General features: G+C 41.6%; 1 long non-coding RNA gene across 1 annotated transcript in view; it reads right to left on the bottom strand.

The window, feature by feature from the left end:
* LOC118525115 (uncharacterized) overlaps positions 1-14,828 on the bottom strand; it is a 35,341-nt gene extending 20,513 nt beyond the window's left edge. The window contains exons 1-3 of the long non-coding RNA XR_013443402.1: positions 14,720-14,828; positions 13,384-13,462; positions 12,237-12,720 (exon numbers count right to left, since the gene is read on the bottom strand). This is a non-coding gene — a long non-coding RNA (uncharacterized LOC118525115). The remainder of the gene's footprint in view (positions 1-12,236; positions 12,721-13,383; positions 13,463-14,719) is intronic.
* Positions 14,829-16,684: the final 1,856 nt, after the last annotated feature.

Consider the following 16,684-nt stretch of genomic DNA (forward strand, 5'->3'; position numbering starts at 1 on the left):
AACCCTGCAGTGTCATCTGTTCATCCCCAGTCATTGACCCATCCTGTCATGCAAATAGAGGTGCTTTTTAATTTCACCTTTGAATTTGATCTTGAAGAATATTCAGAATTCATTGAACACACATTAACATGTCTTTTCCAGTTGACTTGTGCCATAAAGATATTCTGTTCTCTCTACTGATTTTTTCTCTTTTTGGGAAAGAAGAGAATTCAAGATACCACTTCACTGCTAGGAAAATCTTTGTCATTTTTTTTTTTCTTGTGCTTATTTTTCATCACACACAAACCCTAATTATTTTGTTACTGGGTGTCTCCTGGTGGGTGGGTATAGGCTGTACCACTTATTAGAGGTGTGTGTGTATCTATATTTGTATATATAGATATATTTTACAATGATCACAATAATGATATGAGATGTGTTTTACTGTCACCAGTCTATAGTTAAACCAATAAAAGTGTAGAGAGATTAAGAAACTCACCTAAAATCACACCTGTAATAGTAAATCTTGCAGTAAAAGGCCTGTCTAAATTATTTGACCATGAAACCCTCCCCTCCCCACATTTAAAAAAACAACACTTCTATAAATAATTCAAGAGTCTGTGTACTACAGTCTCCCTGCCCCCCATCTTTGTCATCCCTGCAAAGCCTTCCCGGAAGGAGTTAATCACTTCCTCCTCCTTGCTGCCCTGGCCACAGTGTGTCATGGCATTTAGGATGCTGTGTTGTAATTTGCTTGTTTACATACCTGCCTCTTTCTGAGGGCAGGGTCCATGTCTTATTTTCTTTGTGTCTTCAAGTGATACTTAAAATCTAAAAGGGGTTCCATCAATGTTTATTGATTTGAATATCCGTCATGGCCACAGCTGACACATGCACGCTACTCAGAACCCCAGCTGAGGAGAGCAATGCACATCGCTCTGAAACAGGGATGAAGAAAACATCAATTCCCAGTGTCTCCTGGGATAAAAATCCAACATACATGAAGTATCTTTAGTTAAAGGCACTCTATGGGTTAGTGTGGGCTTTGGGGTGGTATGTGTTCTCACCAAATAAATCTGCCAAGATGGCAGAGTCAACTGATTTGAGTGTGTGTCAATAAGGCTTAAAAAAAGATGCTCATATGCCATCTTGCCTTTAAAAAATTCTTTTCTATCCAAAAATGTTTTCTTCTCATGCTTTGATCCAGCAGCAGCAGATTGCTTATTCTGGTTCTGGATAAAGCTGGGGCAAAACTATGTTGGGCTTCCTCCCTTCAGTTCTGTGCTGACAATTCCTTTTATCGTCCATATCCCTCTTCCGTACACTGGTCCATGACCTGATTCCCTTCTCCCCCCGTCAAACTCTGCCTTTTTGTCAGTTTGTTTCTGTATTTGCTATCAAAAAATATTTTGGGGGGTACCTTGCTGGCTCAGTCAGGGAGGATGTGGCTCTTGATCTTGGGGTCATGAGTTCAAGCCCCACAATGGGCACAGAGCTTGCTTTAAGAAAATATTTTAGGTCACCCTTCTCTTTTCATGACACCTATCAGTAGTACATATCTCTGTGAATTAATGCAATATCCCCAAGAAGAAGGACATTCGACAGAGGTCAACTGATGGTCCTCAGATCATATAGGAAGATGACAACTAAACCCAGAATCCAGATTTCCTGATCTGTTTTGCCCTAGTTTTCACTCTCACTGTATGTTTGTTATTGCTAAAGCTTCATGTGTTACCCTTGTCGCCCCTAAAGATTTAGAGAGAGACCTGAAAGGTTTTCTTTTCACAAGACATTAAGGGAATGGAAATTGTGAAGAAAGCTGTGAAGAACCTCCAAGTTCTATTCATTATTTGCCCAAATTGCTAGGTTAAGTACACAGGAAAGGGTAGTAGTCTTCCTACTTCCTGAGAGTGGACTCAGTTCATCTGAAGAGGCCATTCTCTGGCCATCCTTGAGATGCACGCAGCTGGTGACCTCATCTTTCTCTGAGCAAGTGTGGCCATGACTGAAAGGGCAGACACCCCCCAGGGAGCAGGCAGGCAGGCCAGGATGTGGGGAGGGTGATTCAGCAGGTAACAGCAGTTCCTTTCATGCCACCCTGCAGGAACGCCCAAGGGGCTCACCTTCTCAGACAAGCTTCAGAGGCGAGAGACCAAACTCCTAGTTGCCCGTGCTATTTTTCTCAAAGATGAATTTTGTTTCTTCTTTTAGGAGGAAAAGTTGGTATCCTGATCCGCATAAATCAGAAAATTCCTTATGAATTTGATCATGGCAAATGAATTCCTTTTTTTTTTTGTTGTTATGAAAAGGACTAACCAGAAACATCCCAATTTAATTTCAGCTCCTGATAAAATATTGGGGGTGGCAGGTGAAGGACCCCCAGTGCGCAGCAGACTCCGGGGTTCCCAGCACATGTGTGTTGAGGGAGGAGAAGAAAGGAAATTTTTGAAAGAATCTCTTTTTGAACTTCCTGAATCTACTCTGAGTTTAATAAGCGTAAAAATATGTTTTACCAAAACCTAAATATCACTGCTGATCTGAAAGCCTGTAATAAATGAAATTAATTTGAAATGAGTTGATGTCCTTTTCCTTACTGCTGGGCATTTGGATCACAAGAATTGAAATGTTGTTCCTGTGAAGCATATGTTAAAGTGTGTTTTTTCCTCTCGCAGCGAGTATTTTTAGACCGGACATTAACATGCAAATTATATGGATTAAGCTCTCCCCCACCCAACCCCCCCCCAACCTTCATAATAGCCTGTGAAAAAGTCAGACCACAAAGGCACAAAGACGGTCTTATTGCTTTTAACCTTTGAGGAAAGGGGCTGCGTCTACCACTCAGAGTTTACTTGGGTATCAAACTCAAAAACATACCTATGGCTCCAAAAGGCCTCGCCAGATATACACTCCCACATGCATGCCGCGGTGCTCTTTGGACTCTGCTATGGAGACGGCCTGGAAATTAACGACACAGACTGAGAAGGACAAAGAGAGGGGGACAGGGATTTCTGAAATGTCAGGGACTCCCTCCTGGGAGCACTTTCCTAACAACTTGTCAGGGGCTTTCTCTGTTGCACTGAAGCTGGATTTTCCCACAGGTAAACTGGGTATTCAGTGCTTACTACAGATCTCTGCTTTTCTTGGAAGCCCCAGTGTGTGATCTGGAGCCCAAGTGGGGCTCGGGGGTGTCACCCGATGTTGGTTACTTCAGCTTGAAGGCCCTGGACTAGTGCTGGGCGTCGAGGGAGGTGAGGTCTGGTGCTTCCAACAGTTCCTGGGTCCCAGCCTCACCCGTTTCCAAAGGGAGAAATCTGATTCCTGTCATTTCCCTGCTTTAAAACCAACTTCGGACCTTGATTACCCATAGACAAAGTCTAAATGATTTAGTATTGCATGAAGAATCTTAAGAAACTGGTTCCAACCTATGTTTCCTTTCTCCTTTTTTGACACTCATGACTTGTTTGCCCCAAGGACCCTATGTAGTCAGCCATCATAAACCTGGACAAACCTTCCCGGACCCACCTGCCCTACTGACTGCGCCTGGCAAACTTGTCCATGGAACCACACGACTGTTAGCCATTACCCAACTCCCCCGAGACTTACGCAAAATCTTTATTGTGACAACTTATTCCATTAGAGCTTGATGAATTTCTTACATTTCTGAATCTTCTACAAGACTATGAACGCCTTCAAGGCAGGGTCTGTATCCATTTCTCTCTGAATTTCCATCTTCCACACAGGCCCTGGTAAGGGCAGAGTTATTTTGGTGCAAGACATACATATTATACTCTAGTCATATAGAATTTGCTCCTGTCCTGGGGACACACAACTAAGAAGTGGCATGACCCCAGGGAGGGTCTGCTGGCCCTCCCATGTACTCTGCCTGGGATTTCATCTCCGTAGAAGGGTAGAAGTAAAATAAGGTTGAATTTATTTCCTACCTGCAAATAATGTCAAGTCAAATAGGAAGGCAACATTGAAACATTGAAACACGACTGCTGGAGTGGGAGTCAGTCAAATTGGATTCTTGCCCTACTCTGACACTACTTAGTTGTGCAACTTGGGAGAGATCACTTGGCCTCTCTGACCCTCAGTTTCTTCATCTACAAAATTAAGAATTTGTCCAGGGTAATATTACTTTTTTTCTTTTTATTCTTTTTTAAAGATTTTATTCATTTATTTGACAGAGAGCGCACAAGCAGGGGGAGCAGCAGAGGGAGAGGGAGAAGCAGACTCCCTGCTGAGTAAGGAGCCTGATGTGGGGCTCTATCTCAGGACTCTGAGATCATGACCTGAGCCAAAGGCAGACGCTTAACCAACTGAGCCACCCAGGTGTCCCATGGGGTGATGTTATTTTCTAAGGCATATCCATAGTCGCCTATGGGGCAAAAGTCTTCAAGGAGGGGTTGAAGAAAAGGCAAAGTGAAAATGAAGTGGGTGATCCAGTTGTTCACACACAAGGTGATTATGAAAGTGCCCAATACAGGCCTGGTGCAAAGAGTCCCCAAGAGATGAGAGGTTTATTCCTTCCTGATGCCTTTATTTCTACATCCCAGCATACTAGAGAAACCAGTCTTACCCTGTTTGTCCCAGTACCCTGATCTAGAGGTTCATCTCCCTTGAGAAGTTCTTCTTCCCTACCCTGCTACTGTGGGCAACCTTTGAGGAGGTAAGCACAAAGTAGTGGGAGGTGCTTCACAAATGTGGGCCTGTTATGGGTTGAATTGTGTCACCTAAAAAAGATATGTTGAAGTCCTAATCCCTAGTACCCCAGAATGGGACCTTATTTGAAAACAGGGCTATTACAGAGCTAATCAAATTAAAATGAAGCCATTAGGGGTGGGCCCTAATCCAATATGACTGGTGTCTTCATCAAAAGGAGAAATTCGGATGAAGAGACAGACACACAGAAGGAAGATGAGGTGAGGACTCACGGGAGGAAGATGGTTATGTGGCGGGGTTGATATTTGGCAAACACCAGAAGCTAGAAGCAAGGGAAGGTTCTCCCCTGGAACGGTCAGAGAGAGCCTGGCCTTGTCAAAGGCCTTGATTTTGGACTCCTATTCTCCAGAATTGTGAGCCGACACATTTCTGTTGTTCTAAGTCACCCAATTTCTGGCACTTTATTATAGCACCTCTGGGAAACGCATTGAGGATTCAGGCTGAGCGATGTGGGCTGCACAAGGGGGCATGTGTGCGTGCGTGTGTGTGTGTGTGTGTGTGTAGTTGTGTGTGCTGGGAAGGTGCTGCTGGTGCTGGAAGGTACTTCCGTCATGGGCAGGTAGTGGATGAGCCCCTAGGAGACTCAGCCGACCCCATTCATCTAAAATGACTTAAACCCATTAGCAGATACTTCACCTTTCTTCCTCCTTTTTTTGCTCTTCTGTCTTTCTTTGCCTTACTGCAACTCACAAACCCTCCCTCACCTCCTCTCTGCATTGGCTCTTTTAAAAGGGACATTTTATTCTGCTGTTTACTTAGAAATGTTAGTACTACAAAATCTGGCCTGGTTGAAGAGGCCTCCAGTGAGGGAGGGAGACAGGCCTCCTGCTTGGAGGAGATTTGGGGAGGCTCAGTAAAAGGAAGCCAACTAAGGTAAACTTCTTCTCCTTCTTTTTTTTTTTTTTCCAGTCCGTAAATCCTCCTCGTGGAATGGTATAATAGCTGCTGTATAAGAACTCCACTGAAATCCCCCCTCTGGAATCTTCGGGGCGCCTGACCTAACCCTCGCCCTCCGCACGGTGGAGGCCAGAGAGGCCTCCCTCTGTGTCCCTCATCACAGCTTTCCCCTGGATCGGGGCTGGGGCTGCTTGATTTGAATGGAGGATTGTTCACTGGAGCCAGTGACCGGCAGAGCTGCCAGTTCCAACACTTAAAAAATACAGTACTGCTTTTAAAGTAGAGGAGAAGGGCGTTGAAGCAAGGGTGCAGGGGTTCCTTGTCAAATACACTGCCCATCTGTCCCAGCTCTCCTTGGAGGGGAGGGCCGAGGCTTCCCGAGGCAGAGGAACAGTCAGTCCCCCGACCTCCACCTCCAAACCAGCAAGATTGGGCGGGGGGGGGGGGGGGGGGGGGGGGGAAGGAGGCCCGCTTCAGCTCCGAGCTCTCCAACAGACCATTTCCTGGGCCGGTTCGAACTGATAGTTCCTTTCCCATGAGCTCACTCCCGACGCTGGTATTTACAGAGTAACTATGGCTGAGATGTGTGCCACGGACATCTGGTACATGCTCCGAGTTCAGTGCTGGGAAAGAGAGGTCGTTTCCGTGATTGAGATCGCAAAGGCTCTTTCGTACTCCATGAATTGGTCTAGAAATTATACCCATAATTTGTCTACTGAGACGAAATGTAATTATAGGATTAAATATTCATGTTTTAATTATTGGAAAGACATACATTAATGAACGATTATTGAGATATTTTCCCTATAGAGTGAAGTAGGAAAACCTAAAGAGTGAAGCTTCTCTGTACTCGCAATGAAATCATTTCATTGTTCGTTGCAGCAGGAATATTTTTAGAAAAGGACTGAAATTACTCAGTTGCCTGAGTGACTTGACCATCACTGAATAAAACCCTGGCTAGGAAGCCAGACTGCTACTAGTGGTCAGCTTCGAAATTCCCCAGGAGTGTTTGGATACAAAGAAACTAGAGATCCCCTCAAGAGTATCGCTTTTGTTTTCCTGGTGATGGGTAGAGGGCAGAATGGATGGTCTCTGACTATTCTCTGGGATTCAGACAATTCTCTTAAAAAGGAAAACAAAACAAATCGAAGGCATTTTTGTTTCCATGTCCTCATGAAGTGCCAGAAAAGGGACTCTCACGTGGGCAGAACCTACCTTTGCTAAGCCACTGGGAACATCCTTCATGAAATGGATTACATGCAAGCATTAGGAATGGCTCTTCTGACAGTCTTAAGGGCAAAAGAAACAGAATATAGAGATAATAACATCTTGATTTTCTAGGTGAGCTCCAGGGGAGACAGAAGCAACGTTACCATGAGAGAGCAGAAGCCCATCACAAATGGGTCCCATAAAGGCAAAATTACAAGACCACAAACACACCTCATTGAAAAGGAGGTGCATTTTCCTATTGTTCCAAGTATAATGTAGGGGAGGAAGGTGGAGAATAATATTCAAGGCATCTGCAAAGGAAATGAGCCTCCAAATCGCCTTTTTTGGTGCGTTAGTCTGAAAGGACACCTGCCTCATTCACCAAATAAGCAGTTTTTTTCAGCCTTTTTTTTTTTTTTTACAAGATCAAGCCCTGCTGCTCTGAGGAATGAATCAGAGGCATTACATTTACCACAAAAATAACTAATTGAAGGAAGTGATTTACCTCTTTCTTATTTTATCACATTAGAAGGAGCAAAGATTCCAAGTAAGATCGAATTCTTGCCTTATTGATCACGTCTGAATGCTGACCATGTTTTTACAAAAGAAACAATGCTATGTTCTCAAATTCTCAAAATGAGTAGGCCAGAATTACTTAATCAAATCTATAGTAGGAAGTGCAGAGCTGAACAATGCACTAGCTTGTGTGTTTTGACTTCGCTGTCTCCATGGTAATGTGCACGAACAAATTGAAAAATATGAGCGATTTGTCTTTAGGGTGGAACTTGCCAAATCTTATTTAGTCTAATTAGTTTTTAAATTAATGATATTTTAGATGGATAAAATGTTTTCCCAAGAATTCTCATGCAAAAAAATGGTCGTATTTACTGACTTTGGTATAATTAAACGTTCATATTCTTAGAGTAAACCAGTTGTGGAGTGAGAATTACTAACAGTTGCATAAATTAAAGTAGTAAGCATCTCAATAAGGGCTGTGTTGGTAAGAAGCTGAAACAACCGTTAAAAAGTTAAAATTTTAGTTCACCTGATTATTTGGCATCATGGGAATCCCAATTCTTAAAAGATGGAAATATATTTTTAATTAAATATTTATCTTATTTTAAGCAAATCCTACTAGTCACGGAGGCTGTGTCCTCAGGGAATTAACTGGAACACAATGAGGGGCAAAGCCACTGGAATCAAAGGGGTGTTAAAAGTTAACACTCAGAATATCAATGTCCAAGAACTCTCAAACCTGTTCAATCTCGAATATCTAGAAACTGTCTTCGATCAATGGCCAAAGTGAGGTACGTAACCCGCTCGCTGCCATCGTTTAAAGACCATGAGCAAAAGCGTAGAGAAGAGCTCAAGAACGCAGCTGCTGTTCTGGGGGCCAAAACCACAACTGGCCCCAGGAATTGGGTGGAATATGCAGGAGGCACAGGGGACCTCCTTTTGCTCTGTAAGATTAATGTGAAGTTACCTAGAGTTATGGAAGAGAGGTTGGTGAAGAGTCAAAAAAAGAAAAAAAAAGTGAAAAACCTGAGCTTTGAGCGCCTGCAGAGACACAGCCAAAGCCTTCTCTGCAATCGCTGTTAAGTGTCTGAACACAAGGAAGCCAACTGCATGATCCTGCGAGAAGGAGCAACAGACAGTGGGACTGGCATTGTGGGAAAGGAAACAAAGCTGCCCAAAGGAGAGAGAAAAGTCCCTGAGCTTCTTGAAGGTCTTTCACATTTTGTCAGTGAGGAAGGCTGGAGACCTCGTGGAAGAAATATTGTGTGTACTTTACTATGAACACGCGTGCCCCCGCGCGCGTGCACACACACACACACAGAGGAGTTTGTTCTGTAGTGTACTGGCACCATTCTCAGTTAATAGAACTTCATAAGGTTCCAAATTTTAAGATTATATTGTCAAGAATACACAGCTGATCCAGGAGTCTTGGACAATTTTAATCAAGATTCTGCTACTCGGGGCGCCTGGGTGGCTCAGTCGTTAAGCGTCTGCCTTCGGCTCAGGGTCCTGGGATCGAGTCCCACATTGGGCTCCCTGCTCCGTGGGGAGTCTGCTTCCCCCTCGCCCTCTGCCCCTCCCCCTGCTTGTGCTCTTTCTCTCTCTCTCTCTCTCTCAAATAAATAAATAAAATCCTAAAAAAAAATGAAAAAAAAAGAGAAGATTCTGCTACTCAAAGAAGGCAAACAAGCCACACAACCCCTGTTGGGGCACTGTGCCTGAAACAATCCTGCATTGCAGTGTATTTCCTGCCGCTCTGGGCACTGTCGCTGTGGACTCCCGTCCCGGTCAGCTCACAAACCAGGAAGCATTCGTTCAACAGTTCGACTTACCAATACATGTATCAGTAGTGTTTTCTGGACTTCAGAAAAGGCTTTTAAAATCACCATGCTAAATATAAAAACTGAAACTGTAATGCTTCCAGAGGAGAACAGAGAAATTTTTGCAACCTTGGAATTGGCAAAGTTTTCTTAAATACAAGACAGAAAGTGTTACCCATAAAAAAGTAATAAATTGGACTTCATCAAAATGAAAACAGCTCATCAAAAGATACTGTTAAAAAAATAAAAAAGCAAGTCACAGACTAGGAGAAGATATTTACAAATGTATGTCCCACAGAATATATAAAGAACTGATACAATCCAACAATAAAAATAAACTCAATTTTTAAAATGGGCAACCACTTCACAAAGGAAGATGTACAGATGGCCAAAATGGCCATGGAAACATAGTCAATATCATCAGTCATCAAGAACATGTAAATAAAAACCACAAATAATATATCATTTCACACCCATTAGAATAGCTAAATTTTACAAGACTGACTTTACCAAGTGTTGGTGAGGATCTGGAGCAATTGGGACTCTCATACATGCTGGTAGGTAGGTAAAATGGAGCGACCACTTTAAATACAGTCCCACAATTGTAAAACTAAGTGTATGCCTACTCTCTGACCTAATAATTCTATTCCTAGATATTTACCTAAGAGAAATGAAAACAAAAAGATCTGTATAGGAATATTTATAACAGAAAATAAAAGGGGGGAGGCACCTGGCTGGCTCAGTCGGAAGAGCATGTGACTCTTGGTCTCAGGGTCATGGGTTCAAGCCCCATGTTGGGTGTAGAGATTACTTAAATAAAAAAAAGAAAAGAATATTTATAACAGCTTCATTCATAATAGCCTCGAAGTGAAAACAACCCAGGTGTCCATAAACAGAAGAATGGCTAAACAAGTGTGTGGTATATCCATTCAAAGGAATACCACTCGGCCAAAAAAAAAATGGAACAACTCCTTATATATGCAATATAAAGCCATTATGCTGAGTCAAAGAAGCCTTACTCCAAAGAGTACACACGAGAGGATTCCATTTATATAAAGTTCTAGAACAGGCAAAACTAACTTATGATAAAAAATCAGTGGTTGCATACGGTGAACGAAAGTGGGGATTAAGTGGGAAGAGGGAACTCTCTTGGGGGAACTTTCTGGCATGATAGGAATGTTCTATATCTTGGTGAGAGTTTGGGTTATATTTGCCTGAATTCATCTAAAGCACACTTAAGATTGGTGCATGTCACTGTATATAAATTATATCTAAAAAATCTATAAACAAATACTGAACTCTAGTCAGTGAGATACATGCTGAAGTGTTTGAAGTAGACTGAAGTCTGCAACTGACTTTGAAATGCATCAGAAAATATGATGAATAGATGGGTGAATAGAGGAACAGATATGTGATACGGGATAAAGCAAATTAGCAAAATGCTACTTGTAGGATTTAGGGGTTAGGTACTCGGAAATGGTTGTCCATTGTACAGCTCTTTCCACTTTTTCTGTATATTTGAAATTTTTCATTAAAATATGTTGAGAAAAAAATATATACACCTACCCTATGACCCAGCAGTTTCATTACTAGGTACTTGCCCAAAAGAAATGAAAAAAATATGTTCACACAGAGACTAATCCAAGAATATTTACAGCAGCATTCTTTGTAATAGTTCCAAACTAGGAACAACCCAGGTGTCCATCACCAGGAGTACGGGTGTGCAAATTGTGGGTGTACATATACACTGGAGTGGTACTCAGCAGCAAAAAGGAATGAACCACTAATACGTACAGCAAGATGGCTAAATCCCCAAAGCTCTACGTTGAGCCAAAGAAGTTAGAGACAAAACTCAGAAACAGGCAATCAGACAAGGACTGCCTATAAGGGGTAGGAACTGATTGGAAGGGACATGAGACAACTCTCTGGGGTGACAGAATGTTTTATATCATGATTGGGATGATGGATATATGGATGTATACCTTGATCCAAGCTCATTGAATTGTACACTTAAGATCTGCACATTCCTGTATATAAGGTTTACCTACGGTGGGGGGAGGAGGATGGCTAGGGAAGAAAGATCCCAACTTGTAGGCAGCATTGTCTTTCTCTGTGTGACTATAGATGACAAGTTAGAGGCAATCGAGAACTCTGAATAGGAAGGGGCAGAGGTGACAGATTCCATGTCGGGAATCCAACTCTGAATAGTGGGATGGGTCTATTCTTTGAGACGTCCTGAGATAGGAAAAAAGACCCTCTTAATATTTCAAGGTGTTGTAAGATGAGAGAAAATAGTAATATCTTAGTGAATTTGTGGACAATATAGATCTCAGCCCCAGCTTCAATGGTTCAGGACAGGACGAGAGCCACACTGGTACCTTTCCCCTTTGTCTTAGGAAATGTAGAGATTCAGTTCCAGTAGGGAAACTAGCTGTCAGAATTGATGGATGAAAATCATTGCCCTTTAACTCTCCCCAGGCCCTCTCTCCGAGTCTATCTGATACGTAAGGCGAAAGAAGGTGGGCTAGCTGCTTTGTTTTCCAGCCCTCAGCAGGTTGGAAGCAGCAAATTAGAAATGGGGAGGAGACAGTGAAACAGCCAGAGGCCGTCACTCAGACAGCAAGTGCCAGCTCACAGCAAGCACAAAGGATGAAGTGAGGGGAGAAATATAAAAAGCCAACCTAAATACTCAAGCACACAACAGTAAGTGGGGGATCCCCGCAGCTCAATTTATTTAAATACTCCTCAGTGCACTGCAGTGTTTTACGGATCGGTCTAGAGTCTTTCTTAATGTCCTAAAAGAAGAACCAGGAATGTGATGGCATCATTATATTACACATTTTCTAAGGAGTCAGAGAATTGCTATCTTTTCTCAAATTTTTAATGCAATGCAATTAGAATAACATTTAAACATTTTTTGATTAGAGGGATAAACTCTACTTATTAAAAAAAAAAACACTTCTGTAAAATACTTATTCCCTGACAACAATGAACAATACACTTTTTACTTCTTAAGATTAATGAAGGTTGACCCATCAAAATCATACAACGTTGGGTGATAATATCTTGATAAAGAAAAATAGTAACACTTACCTCTGCTACCAAAGCTGAGGTCTTGAACTTTCTCTCTTTGCAGACTTCTGAGTTGGTGAAATGTCATCCCTATTATTCCGTAAGGGCTTTATATATTGAGACACGTCTTGGAATGTCTTTCTTCTGAATGTCAATCATTAGATCAGACCTTGGAAAACTTCTTTAGCAGTTTTGTGAAAAGACGATCCATTTTGTGCTTTTTTTACTGAGTAGTGTGATGGAGCCTGCTCCTACCGAGTCGCGAGAGCCCACTGTGGCATCTCTTCCCAAGACTGAGTTCAGAGACTTCACATTGTCAGCTTGAAAATGGCCACGGTGGGAGTATTTGTACCATGAAATCAACAAACACTATAAATCACAGTTATTTTCTTTTCTTTTCAGGGAGTTGGTTGTTAAACATTTACCAGCACACCACTGGTTATATCTGATGCTTTAGATATGTTGGATGGTCTTAGATTCAATTGCCACCACCTATGGCTCTTTCCTAAATAGGAAATGTAAATTGTTACAGCTGGTCAGTCCTCAGCACAATTGGCAAGGTAGGAAAGCTTGTTTTGTTACATTTTATTGGGGTCCAGACAATCCAGTTGAATTATTAAATTATTTGAGCAATGGTGACAAAATAGATGGAAATGTGCTGAGTATAAAAGAGAAGAAAGTCTGTGGGTCAGTACTGTTATAAAATATGATCCTAATAATCCTTGCTTCAAGAAATCATCTCATTTGTCAGATCCTTATAGGGCTTGGAAGAAATAGACTAATAATGGAAGCAAATATTAGGCTTCATATTTAGATTAGAAGTGGATCACCAGCTTCCACAGAGACAGTTGTCTTTATCAGGGAGTGTATAAGCCCTTCTATTATCTGGATATTTGATGCTCTTGAGATAGGCAAGTTCATTTAAAGCACTCACTCTACCAGTGAGTAATATTTGTGATTGTAGGGAATTCCTAAATGTCATTGCTTACGTAAATCCAACCTGATGACTCTTATAACCTATTTGGGATTTTGAGCTTTGACGTGTGCTGACCTGTAGGCACCTATGTATTTTGACCAGGTTTTATTTCTTTGTAACAACCATGAACCAATGATGAGGGCCAGAGCTGTCATTATAGGGGGAAAATTGTTCAAATAGCTTTTTTCTTACCTCTTTAAAGCTAGAAGAGGACTATTTATATGCTTTCAAAGAGATCGATTGGCTATTCACCCCAGTCTCATATTTGATCCTGAAAAGCAACAGAGAATTTAGGATGAAAAATATCTGTTTATCTAATAAATTCTGACACTTAATGCAGTCAGTTCATCAAATTCTCCAAATAATTCCATCCAAAAACTTGAATGCACAAGTGTTAATATTGAGTGCCCGCTATAAGCAAAGCACTCTGCTGGTCATTACAGAAATATAAAAGGATGGCCGAGATATGGTTCCTGCTTTCAAGACTCTTTAATACATAGTGAAGGATAGACACTTAGCCTGTTATAGTCAATTGTTAATTTACAATTTTTTAAATACAATAAAATATTCAACTCCAAAGTTATGAACAGACTATTTCATGATCAGAAATATTTGAGAAAGTACTGGAATGTCTGCTTCTTAAGGGCAGGAGCTTCTCTATCACGGTTTCAGCTGTGCCCTGTGATTATTTATCAAGTGTATTTGTCCAATGTATCTTGTTGTCCCTTTGTGTTATTTTTATAAACATCCATGATCACTGAGTCTAAAAGTTAATAACTAAAGATCACTCGGTAGCAGGATGTCAAAAAACTACGTTATCTCCTAGTGGTCTATGCTATAAAGTTTTCTAAAGTATTACTTTTTTTTTTTTCATTTTTCAATTTTAGTAGGACACTCAAATTTCATGTGAAGAAAAAAAGAATCAAAATGACTTGTCATCGTGTACAAAATAGCAATTCTACCTTTAAAGTGCTAATCCTATTACTTAAATGTTCTTCATTAAAATAACTTTATGCTTCCCAGGTATTAATAAATATTGAAATATATACAGGAAGAAAGAAATCTGAATTTCATATAAGTGTTTTCATAATTTGCCAACTTCCTCAAATTGGAATTTTATCAGAAAAAATAGAGAACACAGGAAAAAAACTGAAGCCAAAAAAAGGCATATTGAAATCAAGAAAAAAATTGGGTGAATCCCAAAAATGCTCCTTGTGAATGTGCCAAAACATTTTAAAATCTCATATGAGATTTCATTTCCCCTCCAATGTGATTTATTTAACTCTAGCCCAACAAACGGAGCGGCGAACACAGGCACTAAGTCTTTAATGCCACAGCTGACCAGAAGGCAAAGCCATACTCCATTCTCAGGAAATCTTTGCTGTCCCGCTGCCCACCCTCAACACAAACCTCTACCTTCTCACTCCCACCTCCCTCCTATGCTCACCTCCCACCCCTGGCAAACCAAAACAGATTCTCTGGAGGTCAGCCATACTGGGCCATGGCTTTCCGTTCCTTAAGAACTGACAATACACGGGTGCCTGCCGACTCTTGGCTTCGGCCGGGGTCCTGATCTCATGGGTCCTGGGACTGAGCAGGCTCCACGCTCAGCAGGGAGGCGGCTTGGGCTTCTCTCCCTCTGCCCCGCCCCCACTCATGCGCACGCGCACGCGCACTCTCTCAAATAAATAAATCTTAAAAAAAAAATTTACAGTACAGTGAGGCAGTCACTTCGCCGCTCTGGGCCTCGGTTTCCGCATTTGTAAAACAGGTGAAAATATCTGACCTTCCTGACTCACGGTTTTTCTGAGGTTCAATGTCTTGATATGTGAGAAAAAGACACACGAAAACCCTTTGCAAATGTGGTTACTGTTTATTCCAGATTATCTAATTTCCGAACACATTAAAGAAAGTTTAGGTTTACGAAACCACATGATTGCAGGGCCTTTTCCCTTGGCTATATAGGGAAGTTCCAAAATTTCCCTTGTTTCACCCATTTTATTACGTTACTTCATTAAGGGCAAGGTTGAGTGGGTTAGTGGTTAGGTTATGGGACTAGGCATAATACTTCCTGCATTCTTATCTGACTTGGCCATTGTTTTGTTATTGCCTCAGGGAAAATCTTAATGCCTTAATTTGCTGTAAAAACAAATATATATCAGGGATATTTACTTTGAAAAAGGGTTATGAGACTTTGAATGGATTCATTTGAGAGGGCTTTCTACGTGAATCTTGTTCTTTGGAGCCAAATTATATTGTGTAATTCAAAATCAATAGAAAAAGAACCAATTTTAATTGAGTTTTACTTTGTCTTGAGCACTGTGCTTACATTCTCATTCAATCTTTACAAGCTGCAAGGTATATAACATTATGGCCATCCTTACAGATAAGGAAGGGGAGTCTCAAGAATTTACCCAACATCACCAACTATGGGAGATAGGGCCACGATGAAAACTCTCTCCTCTCTAATGTGAAATCCCTACTCACTTTCCTAAACCTCTGCTCCTCACAGTGTGGTCTGTGGAGAAGCAGCAAGGGAACCATCTGGATCTAGTTAGAAATGCAGAATCTCAGGCTTCACCCCTCTGGCTACTAAATGACAATCTGCATTCTAGTAAGATTCCCACATTAAAGTTTGAGACTGTCGCAAGACCACCTGGCCTCTCAAACTGACTGCTGACATAATTGCTTCTCTTCACAGCTGACCTGGTTTCTGGATGAGCCCCTAACACCCACACATACCCCCAAGCCCCCTACACCAGCTCAAGCCCAGGCAAAATTAACCACAGCTTCTCTTTAGATATGGCCCTGGTTTATTCCACCATTATAACCTCCCAGGATTGGTTCATAATTAAATGCATATATGACCTTTTTCTGCGCTATGGTATACACTCTATGAGAGCGGGCTTGGTCTTGTCCATCTCTGTATCCTGTGCACCTGTGACTTAAATTGGGGTTGATTAAATTAATAAATTAGGTGGCACTTCTCTAGTGTCTCAAAATTTTCCCTTTGTTACCTCTTTCCCAAATGTAGCCACCACGCCTGACACTCCTCACTCTGAGAGGCTCAACTATTATCAGTTGAAAGAGCCACTAATAAATCAAGCAGGCTGGGGCCTAACCCACCCCCTGGAGAAAGCCTACTGTTGAGGAATCTCAGTGCCAGGATGTTTTTCCTGTCTTTGCCACTAGGAAGCCTCATGACTTGGCAAGTCCTTTCAATTCCCTGAATTTCCATTTCCCATCAAATCCAGATGAAGTTTGATTTCTAAAGTACAGGGGTTTGTCACCTGTTATGATCTGCTCTTTGCATTTCCATCACCCCCAAACCTTCCAACCCCAGATCTGCTCTTTATCCAAAGCCCTAAACCAAAAGGGGGCGAAAAACAGGGAAGAAGATGAATATGTTTCATAACTGATCTTAAGCTAGAAAAGAAGGAACCTGAGGAAAGTCATTTACTGATGAACTTTTCTGAATCATGACCATTCCCTG

Source organism: Halichoerus grypus, chromosome 1 (assembly GCF_964656455.1).
Source record: "Halichoerus grypus chromosome 1, mHalGry1.hap1.1, whole genome shotgun sequence".
In the NCBI taxonomy this organism is placed as follows: Eukaryota; Metazoa; Chordata; class Mammalia; order Carnivora; family Phocidae; genus Halichoerus; species Halichoerus grypus.